Here is a 9,731-nt window from a genome sequence, read left to right as displayed (position 1 = left end):
ATTTCCTCTGAAGAACAAGGATCCTTCCGCTGACCGAAAAAACCGCAGAAGAGGAGAAACAACCAGCTTCCATGTCGACAGGCTGTTTACCTTCTCTTCACAGAGGTTCAAAAAATGGTCTCGAAATCTCCAATGGAGAAACAATATCGCCGCCGCTAGAAGGAGGAATAGTACTAGGCTTGATCGCATCCCTTCTAACGTTAAAATTCTGGGATAAAAAACCAAACCCCAATCCAGAAAAGTTAGGGGGAAAACCCGGTCCATAAGGCTGAACCTCACCCGAGTCCACACAGTAAGAATCCAACATAAAATTGGGCATTTCCCCAACCGACTGGGCCCTATGCAACTTGGGTCCAAGGCCCTTAAGAGCTAGATCAAATTGGCCCACGCAGTAAGAAACTGCTTTACGACGCTCCATCCTTAATTTTTTTGCCACGCGGCCTTTTTCCACAAAAGCATCCTTATTCACACTAAAAGAGGTGGGTCCCCTATTAACGTAAAACCCTGCAACATCAGGAACCACAACTGTCCGTGCCTCCTTTGACTCAACCAAAATGTCACTCGTTTCCAACAAAATGGGATTGGAATTCCCATGCAGACGTGCGTCAGAAAAATTATCTCCCAAAACCATGTCAACTGTTCCATCACCATTAATGTGAGAAAATGATGGAACATCCTTCGTATCACCCACACCGCCTTTGGAGCTCAGCTTCCCATGAACCACCACTTCACCTACCGCCACTGCTTCCTCCGGCTCCGAGTCGTCTTCCCCATCACCATCTTCCTCATCCATCTCCTCCGACGATGACAAAGAGCTACCCATACTCGCTTCCCTTCCAGAAGAAACAATTCTAAAAGGGCATTGAATTTCCTCTATCACCTTTAATCTCAGCACCAAATCCCCTACTTTAACCTTAAGAGTCTCATCAATCAAGGATAAGCACGATGTCTTGATCAAAAAACGGGCAACGTCGAACTTGGCTTGACGTGAGGTAAAATCATCAGCACGAATGAAATGTCCAAAGGGATTGCTGATAAAATTAAAAAAATCGTCGTTCCACAAATGGCACGGCAAACCAAACAGCCTCACCCAAGTAACTCGCTCATCGTCCACTGCCTTTGGTTCCCACTTCTTAACCTCCACAAACCATTTGTCAAGCCAAGAAGCTCCACTGGCAATGAGGTTATCAAGCTCCCCTTCCCCGCGGTCTTCTAAAAGACACAACCTTGCACCCATCGGAGTTACCTTAATCCCAAAATATCCTTCCATATCGAAGATATCCTGGATATTATACGTTAACACATCCTTCACCACCTTACCGACATAAGCTTTAGAGAATCTAGATATAGCACCCTCATCCACCTTCTCAAAAACCAGTTGATAATCAGATGAACCCAAAGAAACCTGAGGTTTCCCTACTGCCGTCGTCGCGTATGTTCTTCCGTCCCTAACTTTGAAGCCAATCTTCACACTACCCTCCACATGGTGATTTGAACCTTCCGCCATTGGTTTAGGAACTCCCGACACCACCCTCCGTGAACGTTGAAATCTCGGCAGATTCACGAACAGCTTCTCTTTGCCCAAAAAAATATTATCCAATTTCACCGTCAGCATCTCCACATCAGAAACCTCAAAGAAACAAACAAAGCTGAATCTACGTCCATGTTTGTTCCTCCGCGCTGGAATAACCACCTCATCCACCACCCCGGACCCTTCAAAAACACCAAACAGATCTTTTGCCAACATCTTCTCAGGGAAAGAAGTAAAAAAGAAAGTGGTGGAAGAGCCATTTCGCAAGTGAGAACCACCCCTAGCAAGATCCCGTTGATTCCTCTTAGAATGACGGACACCCTTAACCTTAGTCCAACCAAGATCACCTTCTCTCACCTCCCTCTCCTCACCCCCTCTCTCTACTTTCTCTCTCATATGACTATAGTCGTGATATGACATAGCTGAATTATGGCATGATGAATGTGAAGATGCTATCATTCATATGTTATTTGTTGTCTTTTGGCGACACACTGGTGTAGAGTGAAGTTTATCTAGCCTTGCTTTTCAAATTGATGGGTTGCATGTACCTATAAATAATTCTGAAAAGATAATTTTGCTAAGACAATTTCCTTTTGTTCCAAATGAATACTAATGGATTTCTAAAACTGTCAGCTTTGTAAGCAAAGGGAGGATAATAAGTTGGGATCCTGGTGGGAAATTCAAGATGTGCATAAAAGTTTGGCTCTCCAAATTCAAGCAATGGGATCCAGGATAACTTGATTTAGAAATTGGGTTTTACAACCTTGAGGATAATGTTGTTTTTGAAGGGGTGAGTAAGAATAGGATCATAAAAGTAGTTTTTGGATAATTTACATGTTTAAGTTAGAAGTTGAATTTAATTTAGTTTGATTTTTATTATTTAGTTGGCTTTTTAGCCTTTGATCATTTTACTCTATTATCCATTACTAGTTCTATATATAGGTACTCTCATTGAGAGATTTGGAATTATCAACCAAAATGAAAAATGCTATTTCAATTTTCTTAGATAGTTTTATTGTTTTTCCTCTTTCATTTTAGAAACCCTAGATCTATAGTCTTGGTAGGAAAAATCTTCCTATCATACTAGCAGGAGTCGTTTGGGCAGCTTTGATATCATGAGGTTCCACCTCCAATTCCATGTCTTCAATAAGCATAGGTGGTAGAGGTTATAGCTGAACTGCGAGAGAAATTACCTTCTTAAGTAAGCAAACATGAAAGATTGGGTGAATTTTGGTATCATGTGGCAATTCCAATTAATAAGAAGCATGTCTAACAACTTTGGTTATCTTATATGTACCATAAATCAGAGGACTGAACTTCTCATTATCTTCTTTGTCAAAGATTTCAATCTGTATGGTTGCAACTTCAAGAAAACAAAATTACCAAACACAAAAGAGAAGTCACAATGATGCTTATTCCACTAGTACAAATAAAACAATATAATTTTAAAATTTACACCCGATTTACTAAAAACGGGTGTAATTGAGAATTTTTGGTGGCAATTTTGTAAATAAAATGTCACTTTTGCATTATCTGGTTATAATATACACCCTTTTCCTAAAAATGGGTTTAAATTAAAAAATTTATTATAATCAAATTTCAATTACTCCTTTTAAACTAAAAAACGGGTGTAAATTTATATAAACAAAAAAAAAATTGTTTGATGTTCTTACTTGAAATTCTTCTTTGTTTTGGTGTTTTGATTATATATGAAGGCTGGAAGGGAGAAGGTGCACTACAAAAAATTTGCCATATACCATCGGACACCTTTAGTGACGGTAAAAAAAAGTGTTGGTATAGATGGCCTATAGAGACCAAAATTACATGTCAACCATTGGTAAAAGATCTGAAATAAAAGGCTCTCAATTTTCAATAAAGGCGCTTAATTTATTTTTATAAAAACAAATAAGTAAAAGAAATATACATCGCTTCAAATTTCTCATTACCGAAACTCTCATATTTCTCTCACACTTCAATAGCTCTATCTCATAAAATTTCTCTTCAGAAACCCTAAATCCCAAAATTTCTCTTCGCACGATAACCCTTCAATCGCTAAACGCTCCTTCCCTGAACTCAATCGTTCAACCCTTCATATGCTGCTGAAACCCTCATTCGATGGCTGAACTCAACCGCTCGCTGAACTCAATCGATGGTTGAACACTTGATTCGCTCAATAGCTCCCTCCCTAAACTGAATCGCTCCAAATTTCTTCTCACAAGCCATCAATCCTTCAGTGGCTCAACCCCTCTTCTCTAAATCTCTTGTCACAACTAGATTTACTGGAGGTAAGGGAGAACCGCGTTTCTCTGCAGTTATTTTGTGGGTTTAAGCTATTATTTTCAGCGTTTGGTCGCAAGTTCCATGATTTTGTTCGATTCATATTTAGAATGCTTACTGTAGGTTTTTTTTAGAAGCTACTTGTTTCTTTCATATTTTCCTTATACAACAAAATGTTGTTTGTGATTTTTTCTCACAAGTATTTTGTATTCCTGCTTTATTTTTTATTTTCAAGTGTCAATAATCTTTAGTGGGAACTGACCTATTATATTAGGTTTGTAGATGCAACAATGTATTTGAATCTACCTTATTGTGTTTCCTGTATGAATAAAGTGAGGATAACTCAAATTTCTGTGAGACTTATATATGCTATTGTTTTTTATTCTGATTTCTTGTCTTGTGTTGTGTGTCTCTTAATGGCTTTTTTTACAATTTACTATAATGACATTACCCTTTGAGAATTATTGGCTATGATTGGATTCCCTTATCTGCCAAACTAGTTTTAACTATGAACAATGTATACATACTCTTCTGGATTTGCAAACTCAATGAGATGTAGGAAAGGGAAAAAAGATGGCAAGTTTTTCTAGCAGTGCCAGTGCTTCGATGATGACGAAATGTACTGCTGACAGTTTGAATTCTGATTGTACGTGTGCGGGTTCTTTGACCTTCTCTCTAGATCTTGGTGAAGCCGGTTTCTTGGGATTAACTGGATTACAGAATCTAGGAAATATTTGCTTCATGAACAGTGCCCTTCAATGGTTAGCACATACACCAAAGCTTTTTGACTATTTTCTTCACTTCAGATCTAATTTCATATATGATCAAGGGTATAACAAGTCATAATACTTTTGAAACTTATTTTCTCTCAAACGTTTTTCATCAATTTTTTGTGGTGATGATGATGGTATTGAAGTGAAATGTGTAAGTGGATCAAGCTACTCATGGTGGTGGCAGAGCATATGGTGCATTGCTGTTGGATGCTGGAGGTACCCTCTTGAAGTTGATCAATCTTGTTCAATATACTTATGCCGTTATTGGATCAAGATATGGTACTTTCTTCACTTATTCTCTAAACTAGGCGATATCGTATGAACTATGGTGTATTTGCTATCATGTGCTATTTAATATCGTATGTGCTATTGTTAAGAATAATCTTATTTTCAAAACTGTAAATCACCATGTTCCTCCTCCTGTCTCGCCTTTTCTCTTGCACGACAGCTTATTTTATTGCTCATTGACTGTCCATTTCAGCAATAAGCAATGCCCACTTCTTTATAAGCCTAATGTAAGATGAGAACATGGTCAATCATTGGGAAAATTGAATGTGAAGTTTTAAAATTATATGGCAATGTTTTAGCCAATGCTGTTAAATAGACATTACAGCAGCGCTGCATTGATACGATGTAGTGAAACTTCGCTCAGCTGCTATTGTTATTAAGAGTTTGCTTGGATAAATGGCTTATTTGTAGCTTATAGCTCAAGTACTTATCAAAATAAGCACTTATGAATAAGCTCACATAAACCATTTTTATAACAAAAGATAACATAAATTCAAATTATTTTTATATATGATATAAGTTGTTTTCTTAATAAGTTCAAAAAGTGTATGCAAAATGTTACAAGCTGTATTGATATAGTTTTCCAAATAGTGTCACATAACTACTTGCACTGTAAAAAGGCTTTTGGAGGCTATAGAAGAATACTGTATAAGATGGATTTTATTGAAATGCATTCTGAATTGCTAGTAAGGGAATGTGACATTTATAAATGATAGCTGATAGACCATGATTGTTTCTGGCACAGCATGACTTAAGAGAATAACAGTGTAAGTTCTTGTGTATAGGAGGTCAGGTCAGAGCGGAATTACAACTTCTAGAAAGGAGACTGATACATGTAAAATATTTTCAGGAGTTTCAGATGGTCAGTATTTCTTCCTACTACTATTAATTGGGAAGTTACAAGTTTATCGACAAAAGGTCTTAAAATATAATTTATTAATTGCAGGTGTTACTACAGAAACTCCAATCCACGTATTTGTGCCTATCTCTTATTTATGGGCAAAATACCTCAATTGTCCATAATGGTTTTTTGGGATGAAGGGAAAATGTATATTGGCATTCCATTACCAGAATATGTTTTGTACTCTTATAAGGTAACTGGTTTTACTAACTCTATGGATTCATTTGGGATGAATCGCTCCAAAGAACTAAATGAAATTTCTCCCGTGATCCTGCTACCTGTGAGTTATTAGAAAGAGAATATCAATTGCATTAAGTTGTTTTTATACTATAGCTCTTTTCTTGGAATTGACTGATGTTGGTGATAATGGATTGTGGGAATTCACTCTAGAAGTGAAGTAAAATAAAAATTAGTTTTGTATCCATAAAGATGACTTAGGTTAGAGAATGAAATCTTGTAAAGATGACTATAATATAATAATTTACACATACACGGGCTACTTTACGTATGTCAACCCCCTAATGCTTGAGCCTCAATATAGTCGAACCGGACTTCAAACTCGAACTTGTTTTTTAGGTAACAAAATAGCTTCATCATGTATTCAATGCTTTAAGCTCAAATAATTTCAGAACTGCTCATCTCATATACCCAGTGTATAAAATGTGGGGGCTTTATTAACCTATTGACCATTTTCTGTTCCTATTACATTGTTAACTTAGTTCAATTTTTTGTGTCTCTGCTTCTGATGAGATGGCAAAATCACTGGATTCTGTTCACAATACTACGTACAGGACATTCGAACTGAAATACATATTAGGGGAGCCCTATGAATAAATCAAATGTATTGTAAATTTTTGTTAAAAACCTATATGAATCTATTGACCAGATACCTTTATTGAATTGCATATGATACTTTCAAAAGTTATTTTGCACAATCAAGTGCAGTTTAAGTGTCCGTTTAAAATGTTTGCTGCTTCTCATTTATGCAATGTTCTGTAACTTAATCTGCTTGAGATCAGTTGTGCATTGTTTTCTGATTGTTATGATGTTTTCCCATTAAAGGGAGGTTGGGAGAATGATGAAACTGTTGAAGAGGCTGCTGTAAGAGAAGCTATAGAAGAAGCAGGAGTTCGAGGTGATCTAATGGTGAGAAATGTGAATTTAATAACTTTTGAGCTTCTGCAATAATGCTTTTGATTTTTCTGTAATATCACGATGGATTTAAGAGTCTGAATGTTTTGACTTTTGATGATCTCATAATGGGAATCTAGGTTCGGTGCATATAGTAAAGTCATATCATCTTCGGTCCCTGTAATTTTTTTTGGCTGAAATGGTTCCTATAATATTTACCTTTTTCACTTCAGTCGATGTTTGCTTTGTTTCCGTCCCTATAAAATACTTTTTTTGGATTTGTTTTAGTCCCTGTGAGGATCACTAACACCACTGCCAATAGCAGCTGCAAAAGTACTAGTTGATCCCGATCCTAATCCTGTTTCCCAAACATCCCAATTGTTGTGAATGTATGAAGGAAGATGAATTCTAATCCTTTTTAGTCAACAGGGTTATTGTCATGTTGGTGATGTTTTGATAATATTACACAACATTGGTACCATTGTTTTGCAGCTTGCAGTTTGAAAATACCTTCTACCATAGAATTCTCAAGGCTAGGAACTTTTCTCCACTATAAGAGATTACTACTCTCACATGTACTTAAAACCAGTAAATTTTATATCACCGGGCTTATTAGTTAATATACCCCTCTCATGGCAAGTAACAAGAAGCAAGGCTTAATCTCAAGTAAGGCTTGATGAGTGGTGCCTGTGATTAGCATACTCCCGATCAGCATAGTTGGGAGTTTCCCAAAGAAAAATTGAAGGTGTATCCCGTGTTCGACACTAACATAACACCGACACATGCAATTAGTATTTAGTACACTTCATTCATTTCCTTAAATCATTGTCGGTGTTATGTCTAGTCTTAGTATTTGACACTAACACAACATCAACACATTTGATTAGTACACTTAATTCACTTTGTTAATTATTGTCGTTGCCATGTCTAGTCTCTAGTTTCTGTAAATGTTTGATAGCAAATTTGGCTCAAAAATCAAAATGAGAAAATCATGATAATTCTACTAGGATGAATGAAGATCTAATGGTTAAAGGGGATAATATAACAATAGAAATTAATAAACATCTTTCTTTGGATGGAACTGTAAAACCGAAAGTTGATTATCAAGTGAAAGGCTTATTTCTGTCTTGAAGTACAATCAACAAATGAAATCATGTTTAGAGAATTCAATTACATTTATGGTATCATAACAAATCTATAGAGATGTGAAGAAAACTGAGTTCTAACAGAAATCTGTGTCTTATGAATCCCATTTTGTGCTAATGAATGAGGTTGCATTAAAATATTTATTAAATCTAATGTGTTTCCATACTAGCATCTATTTTATAAGATATTATGAACCTATCTTGTGATATCTTCATGTTGTTTTGAAGTATTTTGGAATTTGGATTGTCTCATAGGGTTTGTTTATCATCTCAAATTGTTGCAAATTATTTTATCAGAAAGTTTTCATGTTTGTTTGTAATAGTTAGTATAAATGAAAGTTAAGGTTTAGTCTTTTTGTATCATAATGTAACAATTAATCAATCATATCAAACCATAATCATAATTTAAATTTTTTATTTTTGCTGTTCTGTTTAACTGCAACTTCGACAACCTAAAGGAGTAATGCAATATGAACTCAGAGTCATTGAATAATATGTCTTCATTTATCTTTGGCATCTCACCATTTTGATCTTCACTTTTTTCAGATAGCTTAAATTTTCTTTTTGTCTAGTATTAGAACATGTTTAATTTTCCATTTGAGCAAGATTGAGGAGCAAAATCTACAAGATCAAATGCAAATGGTTGAAGAGGATAAGGACATAGAAATGTTGCCCAAACAAAAGCCAAAGAAGAAGAAGAAAACTTATATAGGAAGAAAGTGTTATGACTTAGTTAAAATATAATTTTTATGTGTATGATTTTATAGTACTTGAAATATTATGACTGCACATGATTTTGTATACTTTTTGGTTAATACTAAAAATATTTTGACTTAGTTAAAATATGGTTTTTATGTGTATGATTTTATAGTATTTGCAATATTATGACTGAAAATGAAATATAACTAAATGGTGTGTATGAAATAGGGTGTAAATAGATATAATTGTTCATTCATAAATGGCGTATTTACACCCGGTTTTTACTAAAATAGGGGGTAATTAAGAACATATTTACACCCAATTTTTAATAAAATAGGGTGTAATTAAAACATAATTAAGCTCAATTACACCCGATTTTTATTAAAAGAGGGTGTAATTAAAACGTAATTACGCCCAATTACACCCGATTTTTATTAAAACAGGGTGTAATTAAAACGTAATTACGCCAAATAACACCCGATCTTTATTAAAACAGAGTGTAATTAAAAACGTAAATACGCCCAATTACACCCGATTTTTATTAAAACAGGGTGTAATTAAAAACGTAATTACGTCCAATTACACCCGATTTTTATTAAAACATGGTGTAATTAAAAACGTAATTACACTCAATTACACCCGATTTTTGTTAAAAATAACGGGTGTAAATTCGTTAGACATTTCTCACCCTGTGGATATACACCCGATTTTTATTAAAAATAATGGGTGTAAATTTAATAAAAAACGGGTGTAAATTAACATTTTTGTACTAGTGTTCGCTGGTTGCTACATTTGATTCTCAGCTTTCATATATTTTGGCTTGTAGTTCCTTCAAAATGGTCTCATGCTCCTTTGTTAGTCTAGTAACTTCAACAAGAGAATATGAAGCAATTGTTCCTTTAACAAGGTGAGAGGGTGAGAGGGACGCGACCATAAAGGGCCCGAAACAGTGTCATTTTAGTCAAGCCATTATAGTTGGAGTTGAT

At 35.2% G+C, this 9,731-nt stretch overlaps 1 long non-coding RNA gene across 2 annotated transcripts; it reads left to right on the top strand.

The window, feature by feature from the left end:
• Positions 1 to 3,471: 3,471 nt before the first annotated feature.
• Positions 3,472 to 7,567, top strand: LOC131655296 (uncharacterized). Of its 2 annotated transcripts, XR_009299702.1 has the most exons (5): positions 3,472 to 4,569; positions 4,725 to 4,860; positions 5,655 to 5,731; positions 5,816 to 5,963; positions 6,833 to 7,567. It is a non-coding gene; the product is annotated as an uncharacterized LOC131655296 (long non-coding RNA). The 2 variants fall into 2 exon arrangements; XR_009299701.1 differs by lacking the exon at positions 3,472 to 4,569 and having other exon boundaries at positions 4,605 to 4,860.
• The last annotated feature ends 2,164 nt before the right edge of the window (positions 7,568 to 9,731 follow it).

Source organism: Vicia villosa, linkage group LG3, assembly GCF_029867415.1.
Source record: "Vicia villosa cultivar HV-30 ecotype Madison, WI linkage group LG3, Vvil1.0, whole genome shotgun sequence".
Lineage (NCBI taxonomy): Eukaryota > Viridiplantae > Streptophyta > Magnoliopsida > Fabales > Fabaceae > Vicia > Vicia villosa.
Note: the sequence above shows the minus strand (reverse complement) of the source record. Positions and strands in the feature narration are given on the sequence as shown.